Source organism: Gallinula chloropus (genome assembly GCF_964237585.1).
Source record: "Gallinula chloropus genome assembly, chromosome: 10".
In the NCBI taxonomy this organism is placed as follows: Eukaryota; Metazoa; Chordata; class Aves; order Gruiformes; family Rallidae; genus Gallinula; species Gallinula chloropus.
In genome coordinates, this window is record NC_140095.1 from 514,060 (window position 1) to 537,042 (window position 22,983).

The 22,983-nt window shown below is 44.7% G+C and overlaps 1 protein-coding gene across 1 annotated transcript in view; it reads left to right on the forward strand.

The window, feature by feature from the left end:
- The window catches only part of LOC311195299 (nischarin-like), a gene marked incomplete at both ends in the record, with an annotated part of 539,550 nt that overhangs the window by 403,429 nt on the left and 113,138 nt on the right, over nt 1–22,983 (forward strand).

The following is a 22,983-nucleotide window of genomic DNA, read 5'->3' on the forward strand; positions in this document are numbered from 1 at the left end:
TTCCCTTCCGCTCCCCTCCCCTGGCGGCACCGACTGCCGGGTGCGGGGTTGCGAGAGGGGCTGGGGGGACTGCTTGGACACCCTACCCCGCCGGGAGCCTGAGGCCGTCGGTGGGCTAAAGACCCGGGGGTACCCCCTTGGGGTGCGCAGTACCTCGGGGTGCTGCTGCCGATCCCCCCCCCCCTTCCCGGCAACCCCAGCGTCCGTCCCCGGGAGAGCCGCTCAGAGCAGTGCGGGACCCAGGCTCATCTGGGGCCGGGCGAGAGGCGACCACCGACCCCTCGCGATGTGTCTCTAAAACTGGGGTGTCCTTGTGGGGCACCGAATTTCGCCCGGTGGGACCCTGTAACCCCCCCACGACCGTGCACGGCAACCGCGCAGCGCAGAACACGCAGCTTGCAAAGCGCTCCTTCTTTCCCCACGGACCCCTGGCTCCACAGGAAGGCAAACACACCGCTGCCCATCCATTCTCCTGTGCAGCATCACGTCTGCATCCAAAAACACAATCAAAATAAAGTAAAATACCATTTCCCCATTTTTTTTTTTTTAAAAGGGATGTTTCCAGGAAGGGAGGGCACAAGGGGACTGCAGAAGCGAAGAGGATTTTTGGGGGGGTCCTTGATTGCAGAGGCAGGAGGTGAGCAGTCTAAAAGCCCTTATAAAACACACTGGGTTTTGTGTTTCTTCCCTATAAAGACTCTTAACAGCTGGATCCCGATGAATTAAATGGGATTTGACATTGGCTTCGGCGTGAAAAGGATGGGACCCATCAGATGAGGGCTTAGAAAGACACAGAAACCACGTCCAGTCCAGAAGAAAAGCCATGCCATGAAGTTACAATCGAGATTTTTCTTTGCCAGGAGCACCAAGTGATCAGACAGGTGGTTTTTTCCATGATTTTTCACACCTTTGGGTCCAGCCTGTTAAATGCAGCACCTCCAAAATACTTCCAGTGTATTAAGAAAATGTAAAAAAAAAATTAGCTTATTCTAGCCAAACGGCTTGTAGAGACTGTTTTAGGAAGGCAACGATCTTGAAATTGCTGATTTAAGGTTTGGATTAAAAAGAAATCACAAATGTAATAAACCGGGGAGTATCCAGGGTGAATTGTGGGTGGGTAATATAAGGGAGGGCTCTGCAGTGTCTTGACAGAAGAAATGAGTGCATATTTCACAGCTGGCCTGTAGGTTTAAGAGGTCTGAGGCTTTAAAAAAATGAAATAAAATAAAGCTGAAATCTAATCAGAGACAAATAGGTTATTTTCAGTGAGATCTTTCTCCCGAGAGAAAAAAATTGGAGATGGTATCGGCGGAGACAACTCTTCCCCATTTCCTGAGGTGAAGGAAGAAAAGTCTGCCCGCTTACCAACATCACTTACGCTATGAGAAGATGTTTGTGCTGTCAATTTAGCCATTTCTCTGTCTCTCTTGAAGGCAGACACAAGCACGACGTGTGCATTAGCAGACATCTGAGGTACCCGCACAGCCCCTATTTATTTATACCCACGCCTGCTTGGGGATGCAGAGTCGGGAGGCGACCGTGTTCCGCCGCCACCGCCAGCTTGCAGAGGTGATGCTCGCGACTGCATTTGTAGCAGTCGGCATGTTTTCCTCGCTTTACACCGTCTGATGCAGGCTGAAGTGCCCAGGCTGGACTTGCTGTGCTTCTGCCAAGACAAAGCTCGGCATGGCAGTGCTGGAAGGCTGCTGCGACCTCTTCATGTCATCAGCTGAGGGGTCCCTGGTCCCGGCGTTGAGTCCCCGGGCTCACCTACCTGCAGCTGGGATCGCAGGGAGAGGGATGGCTAAACGAGGAGAGCACTTACCCTGCACAGAGGGTGCGTGGGGCGGTTGGGCTCACGTAAAGCGCCCGTCTGCTCCCCCATCAGTTATCAGATGCCAAAGGCGACCATGTTCCTAAGCCAGGTCTCCTGGATGCACACACCTCCTTTTCCCACCGTGAGCACAGTCAGGTACCAACAGTCATTTTAGCATCTTCTCTCGCACGCTTGGGTCCTATGTGATCCCCTGGTCTTTTGGTTGTGATGTGTTCCAACCTCCTGAGAATACCATTTATAAAAATCAATCAGCAAGCATCCCCTCCTCACCCCCTCACCCTCCATCCAACTCCACCCCCCTCCTCTTCAAACACCTTTTTAAAGGTCCTGAGACCTTCTAAAAGCCCTGTGGAAGCCTGCATGCATCCCAAGGGCAGTTTCTGAAAGGGAGCTGTGGGAGCTTTGCTGAGGGATGATGTCTGCTGTCCCCCCACCGTGCTGGTTCACCCACCTGCAAAGGCTGGGAGAAGCCAACAGCTCTGTTATAGAACTGGGGAAATAAACTGCTTGCTCCAGAGCAGGCTGGCAATGAAAAACTGATAAATTCCTCATCTAAAAGCCTGGGTGAGCTTGAAGCAAAATAATTGTTGCTTTCCTTTGAACTGGGAATTGGAGGGGCCCAAAAAACAGTGACTGGAGGCAGAAGGAAAAGATAAATGAACGATTTTAAAGACAGATTTGAGGAGAAGATTCCTATGCAGAAAAAGGGGGAAATCAAGTTTTCAAGTTTTTTTCTCTCAAAATACAGGATAACCAGTTTGCTGAAAGGGGAATTAAGCATCCTCTGCTCCTCTCAGTTTAAAAATAGATATTAAAACCAGAAAACAAGCAAGAAAGTAAAAAAAAAACAAAACCCCACCCTGGAAGTTTAGAGGGATGGAAGCTGCTGAAGTATGTTTCATGTAACAGAAGCAAACCCAAGGTCTGTGAAGAAGGAGAGAGACCTCCTGGGCCAGCCGCGGTCTCGCGTTCTTGGGTGAGAGGAGCTGGAAATGTGCAACTTGTTGTCAGCTTTGACTGATGCGACTTCAGGAAGTTGATGAGAAATTTTAAACAACAGATTGGCAAGGCAGAACTCCGTGTCACTGAAGATACGATAGCATTCGAGGGTGACCACGGCGGTTAGTTTAAGGGAAAGAGTTTTGAAGAACAGATGGTCTTCTCTTATTGGGCTTTTTTTTTGTTTTTAATTAAAAAACCCCTCCAAACAAACTCACAACACAACAGAGCGATGCACTAAGACTCCCTGATTTCTACCAGTAAAGGAATTAACTGGCAACCCTCTGAGCCTCCTGAAGTACTTCCAAAATCTTCCTCAGAAGGGGAGGAGAAGGGTTCATCTTCAAAAATTCAAACTTTGAATGACAGCGGATCACCCACCCACCCCTTGTCCAGTCCTGCTCTCTAAATGCAGTAATTAAACACGAGTTTTTAAAAGAACATTGTATTCACTGCAAGCAAGGAGCTGAGGAGGTAATAGGACAACAAGATTCATGCTCATCACTTTTAGTTATTTGAACCGAGAACCTAAATCAGACCTGATTAAAATAGGAACTCAAACCCAGATTCAACCAAAACTGGAGATATTAAACAAATACAGATGTGACAAGAGTCGTGATTCAATTATTAGGAGTCCATCTTTTAATTGCTCATTAAGATGACAGTGTGTATCTTTGCCTACATACATTTAGCAAAGCCTTTTCACTTTGACAGCGCATAAAATTACCCACGCCAACTGTATATCTCTTACTCTTTATGTCAACTTTAGAGTCGCTGGGTTTTCATTATCCTCTTGGCCACAAATTAATAAGGAGGAACAAATTTAATAGCAGCCTCAAACCTTTAGAGATTATCTCAGCCTTGTGTATCTGTGCCAGTTAAATTGCCATTTCTTTCTGCTTAAATTTAATGTGGTCATCTTGATACAAACACACACATATTTAACGCTGCTCTCAGGGCACAGTACTGGCACACCGAGGGGCTGCTCTGAAAAGCTGACGTGGAGCTCCAACTTGAACTTCTCCAACCTCATCACCCTCCCTTTAAGATGTGACAAATGGTCCTGGAGCACCTCCCCTACAAAGAGAGGCTGAAGGAACTGGGTTTGTTCAGCCTAGAGAAGAGAAAGCTGTGGGGGGACCTCACTGCAGCCTTCCAGTCCCTGAAGGGAGCAGAGAAACAGGACTTGGTGCAGGAGTTCCTGGACACAGGTTTTCTTCCCATAAACAAGGTATGTTGGGAAACAACCTTTTATTTCAACATCATCTGCTGAAATGCAATTCAATTCCCTAAGCTGGCAGAGAAACTCTGGGAGGTTTGCTGGTCCACAGTACAACAGGGAGCTTGCTAACACTGACGGGTACTGTTGAGAGCAACGCATGTGTAAACAGGAATAAAAGTCTTGCAGGTTCTGGGGGTCTGAAACAACAAACAAGCAGTTGTCACCATTTGTCAGCTTCAGGGTTAAACAGATTTCTGGCAGGAGAAAGCCAAGTTCCAGAAGATCAGTATATGGAAAAGACAGCACCAGCTTCAAGGCAGAAGGGATGTGCTGGCAATTTCCTCTCAATTCCTGACAAGGAATCTCAAACACAGCTGGCAGATCTTCAGTCAAAACCAAACAGGAAGCAAACTGCTTGAGGCCTTTACGAATGTGAATAGAGAAACTCCAGAGAATTTTGACTATTGCAACACTCTCCACTGCTCCCTGGTCAGAGGGCCGAAGATCTGAAGTAGTGCTGAACTCAGGAGTCTCATCTCCTTCGTGAAGCCCCATTTCAAAAGAGCCATCTTCTTTGTCTGTGGTCTTGGTGTCACCCAGAGGGCTCCCTTTCTCCTCTGTAAAGCAGGAGGGGGGGGATCTCTGCACAGTCTGCACTATCAAGGCAGAAAGGTGCTGGGTAAAATCTTGGTTTGTGGCAGTGTGTGACATACAATGAAAAGGCAAGATGACAGTGTTACAGGGGTCAGGCACTGCACGCTGTTCTTCCTCTGAAGGATCCAAACTGCAAAAGAGATAACAAGGCAAAGTACGAGCCTGAGTTTCAAAACAGTCACAGCTACCTACAGCTCATGGTGCTGCTGCTGCTGCTCTGAACTTTGAGGTATAATCTTGTTACTGCAGTTACATCAGCCTAATTTCATAAAACATCTTAAACAGTCAAGAATGCATAGGTTGCAGTTGTATTCATTTCTGTATTTCTTTTATACATTTACAGCATTTAGTTGATAGAAATATTCCTAATTCATATTATTCCTTTGTCCTGCCACTGAATTTTCAAGATGCTTTCAGATCATCTTGTGTCTATACATTGTTTTGTCTGTACATAGTAACTATTTAATTTGTTAGATCAAAAATAGCATGGCCAGTAGGTCTGGGGAGGTGATTGTGCCCCTGTACTGGGCGCTGGTGAGGCTGCAGCTCGAGTGCTGGGTCCAGTTCTGGGCTCCTCACAGGACATGGAGGTCCTGGAGCAAGTCCAGAGAAGGGCAACCAGGCTGGGGAAGGGGCTGGAGGGCAAATCCTCTGAGAAGCAGCTGAGGGAGCTGGGGGTGTTCAGCTTGGAGAAGAGGAGGCTGAGGGGAGACCTTCTCCCCACCTCCACTGCCCAGCCAGGAGGGTGCAGAGAGGTGGGAGATGGTCTCTTCAGCCAGGGGACAGGAGATGGGACAAGAGGCAATGGGCTCAAGCTGTGCCAGGGCAGGGTCAGAGCAGATGGGAGGGCAAAGTTCTTCCCTGGCAGAGTTGTGGGGCTGTGCACAGGCTGCCCAGGGAGAGGCTGAGTCACCTTCCCTGGATGGGTTTATAAAAAAGGGTAGATGAGGTGCTCAGGGATCTGGTTTAGCTTGGGACAGGAACAGTTGGACTTAATGATCTTAAAGGTCTTTTGCAACCTTGTGATTCTGTGATCTTCATACTGTGCACAGCCACTGGTTGAGAGGCTGGGAGTGTGCAATTTATCAGAAGTTAAAAATAAAGTGTTCAGCTCATCTTCCATTTCCCAAACCCAACAGGCACTTTGCAAATCACTGGCTTGAAGCCACTGACTTTATTCCAGGGTTCAAAGGTTACAAAGACTTTATACTCTTACCACTGATTTCGCTTGAAAACAACTAGAGGCAGCGTGCAACCAGACACACTGGTTTGCCTTAAAGCCGGGTTTGAAATGCACCATCCACTATTGGGACTCAAAAAGCTGATGGGGGTTAAGCCAGAGCTCAGAAGTCTCACTTACCACATCTGGGGTCACTTCCATGTGCTTTACAGGAATCCAACAGAGAGGCAGGTGCCTACGGAACAAAGAACCATCAGGCAGTGGCAGCTGCTGCCAGATTTCAGCAGAAGTGAAAAGCAAAGTCAACGTTGGCTCCTGCTTTTTAAGGCCAGCAGCTCCCTGCTGAGTCCTGACTGCTGTACCCGTGGGCAGCTGAACAGCTGACCTGTGAGGATGCTGACACACCAGGTTTTTAGTTCAGGCTGGGCACTCTGAGGCAGCCAGGAACGCAGTGAGAACAGATGTGGCCTGTAGGCCTTTCAGCACACTACAGACTTCAGCAGCAGCGCACAGCCAGGCGAAAAGGCAAAGGCCCTGGAGAAAGCCCAGCCACGCTGGCAGCAGAGGCAGAGTCCCTCAGGGCTGGCTGTCTCATGCCCTGAAGCCAGGCATATGAAGGGCATTTCCTATATCAAAAATGACATCACAACGCAGAAGTTAAACAGCTGGAGTTTGAAGGAGACCAATTAGGCCAACACCTATTGCCAGAGAGAAGGTTCTTCCACTCTCTGAGGAAGAGACCTGTCTTCCAAAAGGTGCTGAACTGCTCAGTTCAGAGAGCAGTTCAGCATCTCAGAGCACACTGAATGAGACACTAATGCCAGGTAAACATCTCAGTCCTGACAGCGACAATTCTCTGCAACTCTGGTGAATTCAGATCATGCACTCACTGTACAAGGTGGACCAAACCCACCACTCAAATTTGGGGCTACCTCCTTTCTCAATTATAACAGCTCAGAGAATGAAAATACCTTTGCTGTGGATTACTATAACAACATAAGTTTAATATCAGAAATTAGCTTGCAAAAAAACCAAACACTACCACATTAAAACTGCCATAAAATAAACACAAGTGTAGCAATTATCTGATTTTTACATCCAGAGTCTGGTATTTCAAAATATCTCTGGGGAACTGTATAGTCTGTAGGAGTCAAACTACCAGATTGCAAAAGACTGCTGGCTAGGACTGTTTCTTCACAAATTATTTCTAGAAGAAATACAAAGACCTTTTAAAATTGCTGAAGTAAAACCAAAATGAATGTCTAACAGTGTCTGTCAAACAACTAGAATTAAGATTGCATCATCAAAATGTGACCATCAGTCATTAAAGCTGCAGGGTCTCTTCACAGAACAGCCAGGACAGAACAAAACCAGGCACAATTTTAGTATCCATAAGTGCACTGGAAGGTGCACTGAAGACTGCTAAAGCTCATTTTTTAAGCTAACCACCAATTTAAATCTCAACATCTTGTGTGAGAATTCTCCATGTGATTTAGTTTTAACAGAACTGGTCCATTTCCTTGAAACTTGCCCTGAGTGTTACCAAAGCATTGCCAGGCTGGCAAAGCCACAGCAGAGCAGTCTGTGAGCTTCACAGCATTCACTCCCATTTTTGCAGGCGTCAAGCAAACAAGCAGAAGATCTGTAAAACCTTTAACCTGGCTCAGAAGGTCCTGTCCCTCAAATGCCACTCAAGGAAATGATCTTACCTCGAGCCGGCCCGCTCACGCGTGTACAATGTACGTGCAAATAAACAACAGAATTCCAATCACAGAATCCCAGCCTGGGCTGGGTTGGAAGGGACCCCAAGGATCACAGAGCTCCAACACCCCTGCCACAGGCAGGGACACCAACCTCCAGGCCTGGAGCTACACAAGGTTGCCCAGGGCCCCAGCCAACCTGGCCTTGAACACCCCCAGGGATGGGGCACCCACCCCTTCTCTGGGCAGCCCCTTCCAGCCCCTCACCACTCTCTCTGGAAAGAACTTCCCCCCAATATCTGTCCTAAACCTTCCTTCCTTTAGCTTTAATCCATCCCCCTTGTCCTGCCATTGTCTGCCCTTTCAAAAAGCTGATTCCCTCCTGTTTCTCTGCTCCCTTCAGGGACTGGAAGGCTGCAATGAGGTCCCCACAGCCTTCTCTTCTCCAGGCTGAACCAGCCCAGCTCCCTCAGCCTCTCTCTGTAGGGGCCCCTGCTCCAGCCCTCTGATCATCTCCGTGGCTCCTCTGACCCCTCTCCACAAGTCCCACATCTTCCTTGTACTGGGGCCCCAGCTCTGGACACAGGACTCCAGCTGGGGCCTCCTGAGGGCAGAGCAGAGAGGGACAATCCCCTCCCTGTCCCTGCTGCCACCCCTTTTCTGATGGGAGTCCAGGATACCATTGGCCTTCCAAGCTGCAGGAGCCACTGCATGTGAGCTTCTTCCTCAGGCATAAGAACTCCTGCCTGTATCTTTCTGGATTGATGGCAAAGTTTAGTAGATGACACCAAACCATCTCTCAGGCAGAGGAAGCACAAGAGAGATTTACTGCTTGAACAAAGCAACCATGTTAGCCAGAAGGAAACTCAAATTGACAAGAAAACCAGAACAGGGCAGCATTATTGCTGGATTTCTCTTCTCTATATATGTTTAATCTTTGCCATAAGCCATTTGGAAGACATGTTTAAGTTGAATAAAATGCTAGTGAAACAGATGGTGTCTAGAGAAACTGCAGAGAAAACAATTCACAGAAATAGTGCATCAGAAAATGAATTCCATTATTCCTGATTTCAGGTCTAACAATGAAATAAATTGCCTAGAATAGCTCCATTTTTTTAAAAATAGACTTCTCAAAATCAGTATTTTGAAAACAACCCTTGATAGCTAGGTATGTAGCAAAGAATTCATTTCTGTTGTTAAAGCTGAGGAATGTCCTAATCCTGTCCTACTCCTTGCTATCCCACTATATATTAATATATTTATAAATATCCCACTATATATTTATATCCCACTTTTATATTTGTTTTTATAAATATAAAAGCCCTTCCTCAAGACTCTACTACAGGAATCTTATGGAAAAGGACCACAGTCAGTAACCCCAGTCTTACACCAGTTTTCCTGTAAAATTCCCAAGTAGTTCAGAAAGATCTTGGTATTTTTTCCAAGATTCATGTGCTCCTTAAACATTTGCAATAATGGAAAAAGATGATTGATCAATAAGTAACACCTAAACAGTCACAGCCACTGCTAGCATGCATCTTTACAGCTAGCCCTGCATAAAACCCCAGGCTGCCCTATAGCCAAGCTGTCTCACTCCTGCAACTTCAATGCTTGATGCTTTAAAGCCAGCGTTGGCTTAATTTGGGAGAACCTGGCATTTCACCTGGAGGTGAAAAGTTATCCAGAAGGGCTCCAAAGGCAACTCAAGCACATAAATAGCAACTAAACCTGCATCTAAATTGCTTCTCCTTTAATTTAAACGCTGTCACTTCATTTTTACTGAGTGATCTAAGACCTCTACTGATTCTGCAGAAATGCCAGGAACAGACTCTTTCCAAAGACCTCTTCCCCCACCCACCAATTCACTGCTAAGAGTAAGCTGTTTCACCCCCAATTATGGAGACTGTCATCACTTTTCTAAATGGTTACAAAGTCGTCCCCAACCAGATACACCCTACTGCATTTTAAGCTTTCATTCAGGCAAAAGCAAAAGCATCTTTATCTCTTCTCAGACACACATGAATTTCCCAGTCAGTCAGTCCCACGGGCCCCTGCAGAAGATGCAGGACACGCCACTGTTCTACGTTCTAATGCAGTGGGTACCCTTGGTTGAAGCATCCAGTGAAATGGGATTTTCAGGTAAGGTCAGCAGGTGCTGTGGAACACAACAGTGTGCTGAAATCACAGGCTCAGTCTGAACCCAAACTCCAGAACTGCCTCTTACTCATCTCCTTTTCTGACCTCCATTCTGGCCTGACAGAAACACAGCCCTTGCCAACAGCAGGAATGGAACAGATGCTCCAGCTCCCCTTGTGCAGACCAACAAGCAGAGAAGCAGTTTTAGAACGTGTCTACAGATGCCACAGTTCCCATGAAGGCATGTATCTAGACTAGCAAGAGAGATACAGTCCTCTGCTGCTGCTTTCTGCAGTAAAAGCAGCCCCGTGCCCCAACTTCTGTTCGAGTTAATTAACACCACAGTGAACATCAGGTCAGCTTTGCCAGGTCACATGTCACTTGCACTACGCCAAAGCTGCCGGGTCTGTCTGCTCTGACTTGATAAGCCCCATATCCCTACACAGAACATCCAGGTACATCAGTGCAGCCCAGAGACGCAGAACCCAGAGGCTCAGCCCAGCAGCAGGATATATACATGATTACCTTGGCTGGAGCTGACAGGACGAGGCAGAGAGGGAGAGGAAGGACGAACAGGAAGAGAAGAACAGTTTGGTTTGGAGCTGGCAGCGGTGAGCCTGGAGTCCTCACTGATCTAATAAAGAAAGTAGGCAATAATTAAAGAGAAATCCTAAACACACGGGACACGTCAGAACCTGAACTGCACTAAGTCTACAAAGATTTCCCAGTTGGAGTAAAAAGAACGTTAGTACCAAATGTGTTGGGTTTCTGAGGGGTGCCACACGTTGGTGCTCACACCCTCTCAAGTTCCCATTTCCCACTAAGCAGAATTCCACTAAGAATTCGGTTAGAGAAGTCATTCTGATCACTGATCCCTGCACTGACAAAACCAGCAGCAAGTTTCACAAACCACAACGACAACAGGATTCTTAGGCTGCAGGGGCATCACAGCTCCTGATAATACAACTTATTTCCAGAACAAGATTAACCCACTGCACAGCAGACAGGAGAACAGGACAATTCAGACTTCTGATCCTTTCCCATTGCTCAATACTCGCAAGAAGAAAGTCTGGGAAAATCATTTCAGTCCTCTGCAACACAAGCACTGATCTCACACCTCAGCACTCTCTGTATAAGATGGAAAATACCGCTGTTGAGGTCAGCTGCATATTTATTGTGTGTACCATTAGGCCATTTTCTCTTTTCCTCCCACTTCCTCTATCCCAAGCCAGCAGAAAAAGGAACATCCTGAAACTGCATTGAAATCTAAATAGGAGAAAGAGGTGATGTTCAAACCTCACACTGCAGTAAAGCACAAACACTGCACACACTTCCATGAGAAGTGAGTTTAAGGAATTCTGCTCAAAGCCAATCTGGAGAGGACTCACAGGCTTCTTTTGTACCCAGCACGTTCTGCTCTCACAGCACCCAACTCACCTTTTTATCAGAGCTGCTCAGTTTGTGTTTCACCTCCTTGGCTTTCTGAATGGCTTTCAGCACTTCCACTGTGTCTGGTTCCTTTTCTGTGGTGATAGTGTTATCCAGACAGACCTAAAAATGTTAAAAACATCCAGAAATACAGAAAACAAGGCAGCTCTGTAACTTATTGTTACTTATGTCATAAATAAATAGTTTGATGCAGATGCTGTGCATGTCTGTAACCCTGTAAACAAGGTAATGACCACGTCAGACCTCATGACTTGAATGCAAACTCAGAAGTGCTTGGGAAGCTCCACACCCCACTGGCACAGGCACCTTCCAACAGGAACACCCTGTTACCCAGTGAAAGCAGGGCAAGCTCTCCCTTAGATCTGAGGAGCACACCCAGCAGCGTATACATGGTTCCATTCTCTAGAGACGTACTCCAACCCCCACTAAAAACTCCTCAGGCTTGTAGAGCATTCACACAACTTTCCTTACCAGGCTTTAGAAAGAAAAAGCTGTTCTTACATACCTCTGAAGCCCTGTCCCCAAACTGAGCCAGTACTTTGGTCCCATAGTCAGGGATGATGCTCAGTGGGTTGCTGGATAACACCACCTTTTCTAAGCACGGGAGGGTTCCTATATTTTTTACTTCATCAATCTGAAAGTTTTTCAGTAAAAGGATGAATACACAGATTGGCTAAATGAGAACACCACCACAGTCTAAGCATTTCTTGACTAAATTACATACAAACAGTAACCAGGAAAAAAAATTCTCTCCAGCCACTTTATTTGCACTTTCACCCTCTAACAGGAATCACTTGTGTTCTAAAGCAATCTGACACTAAAATCAGTAGTTACCTGTTCGATTTTGTTGTTGCTCAGATCCAAGTTGACTAAAGAGTACAGCTTGTTAAGACCACACAGCCTTTCCAGCTGATTTCCTGCTAGATTCAGAGTTTTGATGTTTCCCAGTCTTGTGTGAACACCTTCCAGCGATGTCAGCTTGTTGTAGGATAAGTCCAGGTGAACAAGGTTGTAAAGATGCTACGAGAGCACAGAAAATCCAGGTCACACACCAATTTGCTAAAATTGAACCATATCAAAGGCTTGTCCATTTGCTCATGCTGGATGCTGCCCAGCTGACAAACACAACACGAACTTGCTCATTACACAGGATTAAGCCTGCAGGAAAGGGAACTTCCTCGACTCTATTTTTCCCAAGCCATTGACACAGCCAGCAACGACTGGATTTAGTGAAGAACTACGTGTTGCATGTCGGTGTTGGCAAGTAAGAAATGCACCCTTACGAGGGCTTGATGCTAGGAAGCTATTTGGGCTTAAACTCTTCTCTGCAAGATGAGTGGCAAAATCCTTTAGCAAAAGGATTCTGTCTTGGAAGGTCCTGGGCAGCCTGGCAAACATCACCTTCAAAAGCATCCCTTACCTGTAAGTTTTCTACCAGAGACACCCCATTGTGACTCAGGTCCAGGAACTCAATCTTGGGAATTAATTTCTAGAAGGGAAAAGGTGCACATGTTAAATGCATTTTAGCTTAGAAACCTGGCTGTACTTCCTTCACCAACCAACTAACAACTAACAGGCAAAGGGCAGGAACTCTCCAAGGCACAGACCCTCTTCTCAGCTTTCAGCAGTAAAAAGCGTTCTGCACCCATTCTAGTGCAGCCAGAGTGCAGACTCCTGCTCGTGAGAGAACCAGATTACTCTGATGAGCACGGTCACGTTTGCATTTGAAACCTGGGTTCTCACTGAAGACAAGCAAGTTGCCCCCAGTTTAGCCCCACTAACTACAGATCAAACTCATTAAGAGGCCTTTCCAGCTCATCAAACAGGCCTGTCTGTATTACACAGAACCCTGGATAAAGATTACAGAACTAAAAATCAGAGTAAGTTGAGCAGTGCATTGATCTCCACATCATTACCTTGTGGAGCTCAAGCACGGACAGTGCAAGGGGAAATCTTTCAGAAGAGAGATACATGAAGAAATTGCAAAATCCCTGCTGAGTCATGTGACACAGAAGACCAGCCATTCTTTCCCCCCACACACAAACGAAGAAAGATTTCTTACCACTGAATCATCAATTTGAGAGATGCTGTTGTGACTCATATCCAAGGTTGTTAAAGTTCTCCAAGTTGGGATAACTGCTGTCACTGGACAGCTTGAAGTTGTATCCTCTGGCTCCCACTGATCAAACTCAGAGGCCTCTGGCACCAGGATTTCCTGTTAAAGACAAGCACCCTAAAAATATGTTACCTGCATCTTTGGTGAAAGCCCATTGTTTCACAAGAAATCCAAATGACCTTATGGAAGAAAGATCCCTAAGCCTTATCATCACCCAGATTAAAGTTAAAGGTCTTAAAGCAGGAGCTGAGTGTGTCAGAATGATTTTAGATCCACAGGGAGGGAGTCCCAAACACTGGCAGCCAACCCAGGCTGGAGAATGGGAAGGAAGAGAGGGACTGTGAAAGGTACGCTCCTCACAGCCTTGCCAAATCACAGCCCAGAGAAGAAGCCACACGCATTCAGCTCTCGAGGAGTAACAGAAGCACATTCCAATCAAAGCCAGGGGATGAAGTCCAAGGCACTGACAAGATGGGTTTGAAGAAAGCATTAGACCATCTCATAAAAAGGCATCTAGTTTTCCCATGTGCCCATAGCATTCTGGCCAGAGCACATGGCACCAGTGCAAAAGGCAGGCGGTTGCAGTTCTGGTTGCTGTGAATAAAATTTTGGGAGAAATCTCTTAAGGTTTGGGGTTTTTTTTTTGGTCTTACATATATCTTATAAACTCTGAAGGCTCCCACTCACAAGCTTTCAGAAGGGCCAGAAACTCTCAAGTATTTTTCTAAATAATATGCTGTATATAATATTTTTCTAAATCATATGTTCTTCTCCACCCAGAGAATCCTCTGAACAACAGGTTCTACACACAGAGGATGGCAAAGGCAACTGAAGATCCACAGGAATAGCAGTAGAGCTGCAGTTTTGCTTTCTAAACTTCCCAAGCCCTCCAGTGCACCTTCCCCAAACCACTACTTCGTTTCATCTTTGAACATACCACACAGTTACAAGGAAATTCTTCATGTAATAAAAGGGCTGAAAAGACACTGACCTGTAGCAAGCAGTGTTAAAAAAGCTACTCAGCAAAAGTCTTTGTAATTCACTGATTTGGTAGAAGAACAAAATATCAAACTGGTTCCAGACAAAAATTATCTGAGGCCATTTTACATTTGTTCTGTAATGGCATTTTTCCTAGAAATTCTGGGCCACTCATCTCTAAAACTGATGGTTTTGTTAGTTTGGTTTGGGTTTTTTTAAACTTTCCAATACAGTTAAAGGTGAGAAAGGGGACAGGACTTACACACACATGCATGTATGCATCTGTATACACTGGCCTAGCCATAGTGTTGTCAAAGAATGCAAGGTTGAAATGAATATTTCCTGCCTCCCCATGCCTATTAGCACCCAGTAAGGCTCTGTCACAGAAACCCTAGAGGGCACCGCTGAAGAGATGACATCACATGGCAGAATCAACGTCTTTCTTAGAGAACTGTGTTGAAGGTTGGTAGAATAAGCACCTGTAACACCGAGCTCTAAATGCTTACAGGTGTTTACTGCCAGTAAAGATCTTGTGCATTCTAACTAGGCTCCAGAAGCATGCCAAGAATCCCATCACTCTGGCAGAAACACCGCCAGTACTTGTGCAAACATGGCTCACCTTGAAATACTGGAGTCGACAGGTAAAATCTAGAATATGACCTAGATCAGTTTTGGCATCTCCATTAGCACACGTAGGCTTCCCCTGCAGCAACTGTAGAGTGACAGCATATGGCTGCAAGGGTCTGATGTTGAAGACTTCTCCAGCCATTCAGAGCTGCTCTCCTGAAAAACACAGGATGATGGTATCGAACACAACGCTGCCCCAGTTACCAAAGAGCAAATGGTACCTGCAAAACCTAATGTCAGGGATTTCATGTCTATCATTTATATTCTAAGCTCATGATTAAGGCACCAAAACAATGTCTTTTTTTGCTTCTAAAGTAGAAGCACTGAATTCAGATAAATTTTCTTTAACACCAGAATAACCCAAGTGTTCAAACAGGCACTCTCTGCATTCAAGCCTTAAGCTCCCAACGCAACTAATGGCAAATTTCCCTCTTAACAGGGCTGGAACCAGACAAAGTTCATTTATATAACATACAAATTGCTAAACTTTGAGATATCCCTAAGTTCAATAGCAGCAGCACCTACCATCTAACAGACAGACCTGACATCCTTTGCTAAGCTGCTGATGTGCAAAGCTGCAGCATCTTCTTGGACAGTCTGAGGACTTTCACCACACTACCACCAGAGCAAGCTCCCAGGGCAGGAAATGCATTCTCTGGCAATATTTTTACAATCCCATTTCTTTCCAGGAACACTAGGAAACAGCATCCAAAAGCCTCCTCTGACAGCATCCCAAGAGCAAATGTGGATTACAGCAGTCAGAATACATGCACACGTGGAATTAACATCTTCCTCCTCTTCCTTTTAAGGACACCAGTTTGACCTGACAGACAGGAGAGCATCGGCTTTCCTGATAAGCAGAGTTCTCCAAAGACTAAAACTCCCTTTGGCTTCAGTGGGAGCAAGTCCCAGAGTCCAGCTGCACATCACCACAAGGTTCCACTCACATACAGCGGTCAGACATCAATGATTTTGGCACTAGTGAGGCTACAGGCACTACAGAGTCAGGGAACAGTTCTTCAGGACCTTCCTTAAAGTGTTCCACAATTTGCTGAGTGCCCCCTCTGAAGTGGCTTCACCTAAAGTTAATTTTGTGCCAGAACAATCTGAACCACGCTTCACCTATCACCTCAGCCAGCCAGAATCACAGCACAGCATTCAGCCTCCTGTCCCTTAAAACAAAGCCAGCATGGGTTAATCATTTCACACGCCTCCTGCTCCTGGGGAGCCACTTAGAGATGTTGCAGTAGTGCATTTCATTTTCAGCTCTCAGCCTCAGAAAAGCACATCCTTTCATTAACTGACCAGAAGGTCTCATGTTTCCTGAATTCTGGAAGAACAACATTAAGACAGGTGAAGTGATGCATTCAACACACTCTATCAAGGCTCACTGAAATGACACAAACTTCCTGACTGGTTGCACTAAAACATACCAAGGAATTCATCAATTTCTGATTTATTTCCAAAAGCAGCTGTGCTTCTGTGACAGTTCTTCCTCAAATACAGCTTGGATCAAAGCACAAACAGCAAGAAACAGGTGAAGAGGAAGAACAAGGCTCAGTCTGATGTGAAAGACTCAGATCTCATGGTCTGGAGATTAAATCTCACAGGTATACACACGCATGCACATGGAGGGAACCATCCCCAGTTAAATTCTTGCAGGTTCTTTACCTTTGTGGAAGAGCTCTTCAGCCAGTGCAGCAGTGATCCCATTGATCTCCTGCAAAGATTAAACCATTGCAATGAAGTGTTACATACTTACAGTTCAAAGTGTATCCTTGGACAAAATAAGTCTCCCTTTCTTGCTGTGGTACAGGACTTTTAAAAATAGAAATCAACTGTCATCACATCTTATAGATTCTCTTTGTAACTTGAAAATACTTCATCAAATTATTTCATTTCATAGGTTCTTCATTTCCAAGATGGAAGATACTGAACTACATTTAAATAATCACACACTGCATGTTTTCAAAAAGGGCAACAGCAACTAGAGCAATTCTTACTGACCATCATCAGCCCAATGCCAAACAAAGCCTGGTTTTAAAGAAACTATTACCAGTACAGTTTTCTTCAAATTTTAACATTAGACTAACCTAATGCATGAATGTCCTGGCCAAAACCAGGACAATTAAGCACTCAACATTTCTTTAGAGCATCACTAATACACTGATAACTTTAGATTAACAAGTCTACAGGGAAGAAGAGATCTGTAAAAATTAGTCTTGTGGACTTAACCTCCTTGCTGAAGAATAATTCAAAGTCCCTGTTCACCATCCTCTATCTTCTCTGCCCTTCTGGACCTACACAGTGCTCAACCCCCTTTCTACACACTGACAGCTCCAGGAGGAAAAGAAAAAGCCTGGAAAATTCTCCCTGTGGGAATTTGTTCTTTTAAAATCTAAAGGAGCACAAAGGTCAGTACAGGTATTTCCCATACTTCACAAAACGCAAATGCTCTGTAGAAGTCCAGAAATAGTTCTGAGCTCTTCCAAGAGCTCTCTCTAAGGCTCACAAGAAGAACAAAAAACTATCTGTGATAGTTTAGGCACACACATCTCATTTTAAGGTAGCTGCAAAGGACAAACAGGCATTATTGATCATCATGAAATGAGTATTTGAGGAGTTTACTTCACTGACAAACCCCTCATGATTCATGACAAGGAAATAAATCCATGGGCCATCTGCAGCACAGTTCAGCTCATCTGATGAGGCAAACATTTCAGACAAGCACATTCTTAGTATAACTGAAACCCCACTCACTGAGGATGAACAGTTTGGAGAAGCAGCTCGAAGCTGCATTCCGAACAAAATTCAACAGTTCTGTTATTGGATAAAGCCAGTTACACTCACCTGGCATGCAGAGATCTGACTGAAACCCAGGCTCTGTGTTCCCTTCATCATCTGGGGGACACAGCAGAATTTTCCTACCTTTATAATCGAAACAAGGTCATGACGTGGAGTATTGTAGCCCACAGAAAAGGAGCTCTAGTCCTCTGTCAGACCTACAAGAGGCCTCTGTCTTCGCTCTCTTATATGCACCAATCCCACAGAAATCCATTGTTTGCAGGTGTCTCTGAACAGCAGCTTCTGGGTACTCAATTATTTTCTTTTAAAACCTTCTATCTGGAAGTTAAGAAACCAAATCTAAGATGACAAAGTATAAGACACTGCAAGGAAGTAAGCACCCCCATATCACTGCACACCCCTGTTCAACACCAAAGCAACAATAAGGTTGTACACTGCTGTCACATCCAACTGCTGCTCTTTGCCAAGCCAGACACAGCTTTCCCCTGGAACACAAAGGCTGCAAAGCACTTGTAGTGTATTTACTGTGGTTATTTCTACACCAGTTTAGTTCCATTAACCTAGGGAATAAGATTAAATAATCCCTACTGGAAATGCTACAAATAAGAATAGACAAGAAAAAAAATAATCACAGAATCCCAGGCAGCTTTGGGCTGGAAAGGACCTTAAAGCCCATCTGGTTCTAACCCCTTGCCATGGGCAGGGACACCCCCCACCAGCCCAGGGTGCCCAAAGCCCCATCCAACCCGGCCTTGAACCCTGCCAGGGATCCAGGGGCAGCCCCAGCTTCTCTGGGCACCCTGTGCCAGGGCCTCATCACTGTCCCTGGGAAGATGATTTTTTTTCCCTAATACCCAATTTAACTCTCCCCTCCTCCAGCTTAAGAACATTCTCCCTTGTCCTGTCCCTCCCTGCCCTTGTCACCAGTCCCTCTCCAGCTTCCCTGTAGCCCCTTCAGGAACTGGAAGGCCGCTATAAGGTCTCCCCAGAGCCTTCTCTTCTGCAGGCTGAACCAGCCCAACTCTCTCAGCCTGCCTCCATAGCAGAGGTGCTCCAGCCTTCTCTGGCCTTGCTCCAAGGGCTCCACGCCTGTCTTGTGCTGGGGACCACTGAGCTGGATGCAGCATTGCAGGGGGCGTCACTCCAGATCTGAGGGGCAGAATCCCCTCCCTTGACCTGCTGGTCACACTTCTTGTGAAGCAGCCCAGGGGACAGTTGGCTTTCTGGGCTCTAAGTGCACACTGCCAGCTCACTATGAGCTCCTCATCCCCCAACATCCCCAAGTCCTCCTCCTCAGGACTGCTCTCCATCTGTTCTCCACCCAGCCTGGAGCTGTGCTCGGCATTGCCATGACCCACGGGTAGGACCTTGCACTTGGCCTTGTTGACCTTCAGGACAGGCCCAACTCTCAAGCCTGTCAAGGTCCCTCTGGACAGCATCCCTTCCCTCCAGCGTGTCACACAGCTTGGTGCCATCACCAGCCTTCCTATATAAACTAAGGAGGCAGTATCAGGCATTATGAAGCCTCAAGCATGCACATGGGCTAATATTGTAAAGATATTTTAGAAGACCAAAGTTCTGCAGGAAGATTGTTCCCCAGTTGAATTCCTGTGGCAAATATTTAGCTTTTCTGCTGAATAGCTAACTACTTTTGGTAAATATTTAAAAAGTACTCTCAAGTCCCAAACAATTGCATTTCTACCTCAAGCCAGACTCCCCTAAACAAAGAAATGCAGATTAAACAACAGCTTCACTCATTTATGGATTAAAACTAAAGGAAGGAAGGTTTAGATGAGATATTAGAGGGAAGCTTTTTACAGAGAGAGTGGTGAGGGGCTGGAACAGGCTGCCCAGAGAGGGGGTGGGTGCCCCATCCCTGGGGGTGTTCAAGGCCAGGTTGAATGGGGCTCTGGGCAACTTGTGTAGCTCCAGGCCTGGAGGTTGGTGTCCCTGCCTGTGGCAGGGGGTTGGAGCTCTGTGACCCTTGAGGTCCCTTCCAACCCAGACCAGTCTTGGATTCTGTCATTCTATGATAATACACAAACACAATACACAAGCAGGGAAGCAATTTTATTCTCCTTTATTTTTCACTCCTGCTTAATCCCATGTAGAATCAAATACTAAGGCATTGGAGAAATTAACCTTTTAGCCCAACTTTGCAGCAGAATTTTGCACTTAAAGAAACAGAAGCATGCTTATGTGACTGGTCATGGTAGTTTGAAGATGGTGATACCAATGATATGGATATTTTTAAAAAGTCTTTAATAGTATTTTTTTTCATACATTAAAAAAATAATGCTTGAACAATCTTGAAAATTTAGTGTGAACCAATCACTAGCAATAGTTTTGTGTGATGATGCTCCTTTGGTTTTTTCCCCCATGGTTTGAAATCTTTGCAATAAATCTGAGCAGCTTCTTGAAATCCCTATGCCTGCCTTGTAACAGTGAAGCTGCAGTCGGCCCATTAGTCATCCTGAGTGGGGTAAAAGCTGAATTATACTTCCCTGAAATATCTATGAGGGAAACATCATGGTTCAGGGATGCTCGTGGGATTGGTGTACTAACAGATTCCTGTAATGATAATTCTCTTTCTGGGAAGAGTGGGAATTCCTATGGCTGTAAAGGCAACAAAGCTATTCTTAGCCCTTGGCAATCTCTCATTAGCTACAGGTATCTACTGCCTAAAGTGATGGACAGAAGGAGGTGGCTAACAGCCCCCTGCCCCTTTGCCATCACTCCCGTATTAATAGGGGTCAGATTGAACTGTACCATATAGCATATCTGACCTGTGGAACAGCCCTGGTAAGTGCTGGTTTTGGAGAAAATTGTGACATGCTTCAGCTACCAGAAGTAAAACTGCAAAATTTGATTCCTAGCTCATTTAGAAACTTTTCCTAGCTTTGGCAAGTTTGTTGTTGTTCTCTTAACTGGGGAATGAGACTAGTGTGGTACTAAGAATATGATCTTTTTTTATATTCTATAATGAAAAATCTACTCAAAATATATGGATTAATATTAATTCATGCATATTTATGTATGTATCAACATATTTCAAATAAATAAAATTAGGAAAAAACCCACTGGACTGGTTGCAGCAGCTTTTCAAGATGTGTATTTGCTTTAAGTATGGCAGGCATTGTTTTCTCCTGTGAATTTTAAACAGATTTGAAATAACTAGACCTCTGGAAATTATCTTTCAGAGTGTATGTGGGAGGGGAGATGATCATTTAAGTAACGGAAGAAAATGGCCAATATTTTGTAATGAAAGCTTTGACCCACCCTCTGGGGAAGACAGGTTGCCTTTTGGGTGAGTGACTTTACCTGCCAGTCATACAGATGATTCAATAAGTGATGCCTCTCCCTGAACCCCAAGCCTGGTGCTGATCTTAATTTGGTGCCTGGTCAAATCAGAAACATAAAACTCAATCTGTCTCTAAAAAGAGCTGACTGTAGAGAGGAAGGAATGACTAAAATGTAAGGGAGGAGGAAAAGTTTGTGCTTGAAAGGGCCTCAACATTTAAATGTTAACAAGCAGATAACAAAACCAGGAGAAAAACCTATAGGAAACAATCCAATAGCTATAAAATGACAGGTCCCAACTCCCCAACAATCAGATGCTACCAGGTAATTAAATATTTTATATATAGAAATAAAACATATTTTTATTTTATAGGTATATACTGTGTAGGGCTCTGTAGCATGTCCCTCTGATCTAAAGTTTAGTCAGATATAACGCAGTGAAATTAAAGTCACAGCAAAGCTGAGACATTAAACTGAAAAGGTCAGAGGGCTGATTTATAATTGATATGAGATTTCTTGCTGGTTTTGGTCTTCAGAATTTAACTAAGAACTTCTGTCTGAAGAGTCAGAATAGATTTTAAAAAGTATTTTGAAAACCCCTGGAGGTTTTGGAGTGTTTATTTTGGGGGGGGGGGTGTGAGCAGGGAAGGGGTCTGTCTGTTTTGGGTTCTGTTTTGTTTTGGGCTGTTTGTTTGCTGGGGTATTTTTGTTGTGCTTGTTTTTCCACAAAAGAGAGAAAGGAAACAATCTAGGATTGTTTTACACTAAAAATATGCTATTAATTTGGAAAATGGCAATAGATTAATATGCTTTTGAGTATTACAATGAGATGAATAGAGGTGGCTTATGAGGGAAGTGAAGTCTGTTATAGACTGTGAGTAACAGAGAGCTCATTTTGGTGGTCTGAGTTATTCTGCTTGAAAGCTCAAGGTAGCTTCCAGAGGATTTGGGAGTGCAGCAGTAATGTACCCCAATATACATTTTTGAAATGCTCTTTATCTGATGGGCTAGTCAATCCTAATACCTGGGCAATTAAAGAGGAATGAAACTGGTCTACTCTCTGGTGCACTTCTTGAAATAACTGCAAATGAAGGATTCTTTGTCTCCATCTCTCTCCAAGAGTACAGTCCAAACTGGACTCTAATCCAGTCTATTGGAACACTATTTTACAGGACTGGGTCAGCACACCTTAAGACCTTCTTTGACTTTTTTTTTCCATTGATGAAAATTGTAGTGGCTTTAAATATTTCAAGCCTGTTGAGGTTCATGGGACTATGGTAGTTCAGGACAAAGGAAGCCTCTCTATGGATATGGATTTGTCTGAACTCAACTGTCCTGAACATTTCAGTAAAATTGTATATACGAGGACTGGAGCTAGTGCAAGTGTGAGAACTGAATTTGTAATGGAACATGCAAATCATCTGATTTTATTTTGCACTGGATTGAGAACTCTACCAAGGTAATCAGGATGGTATGATAATGCCTTGACCTGTTGTACCAGGTTTATGTGAGATCTGGTACAGCATCACTCTGCCAAGTCATGCATCTCCTTTATGTGATGATGCGTCCTTGTAGGCTACAGATGGGAACCAAAGTTCAGTTGCCTTCTTATGTATTCACAATCAAGTTCATCTATACATGTATTAAATTTCACAACATTTTAAGATCCAAAGTACAGATACTCCACCTTCTCTGACATCGAGCTATATCAGTTTTCTATAAACAAGTAAGATTATACTGAATGATATCAATACAACAAAGCTGAAAGGAAGCAAAAGCAACATATTGCACCTCAAAATAGAAATAATAGAACTCATTGAGTATATGATATTAAAATTGGGATATATGAAATAAATTTACCATTGTTCTTTAATGTCGTTAACCTATAATAATAAATGCCACTTTACTAAAATAGTAACAGTTACCTAATACACAAGCTTATACCATTGTTCAAAGTAGAGATGCACAAATGGCATTAGC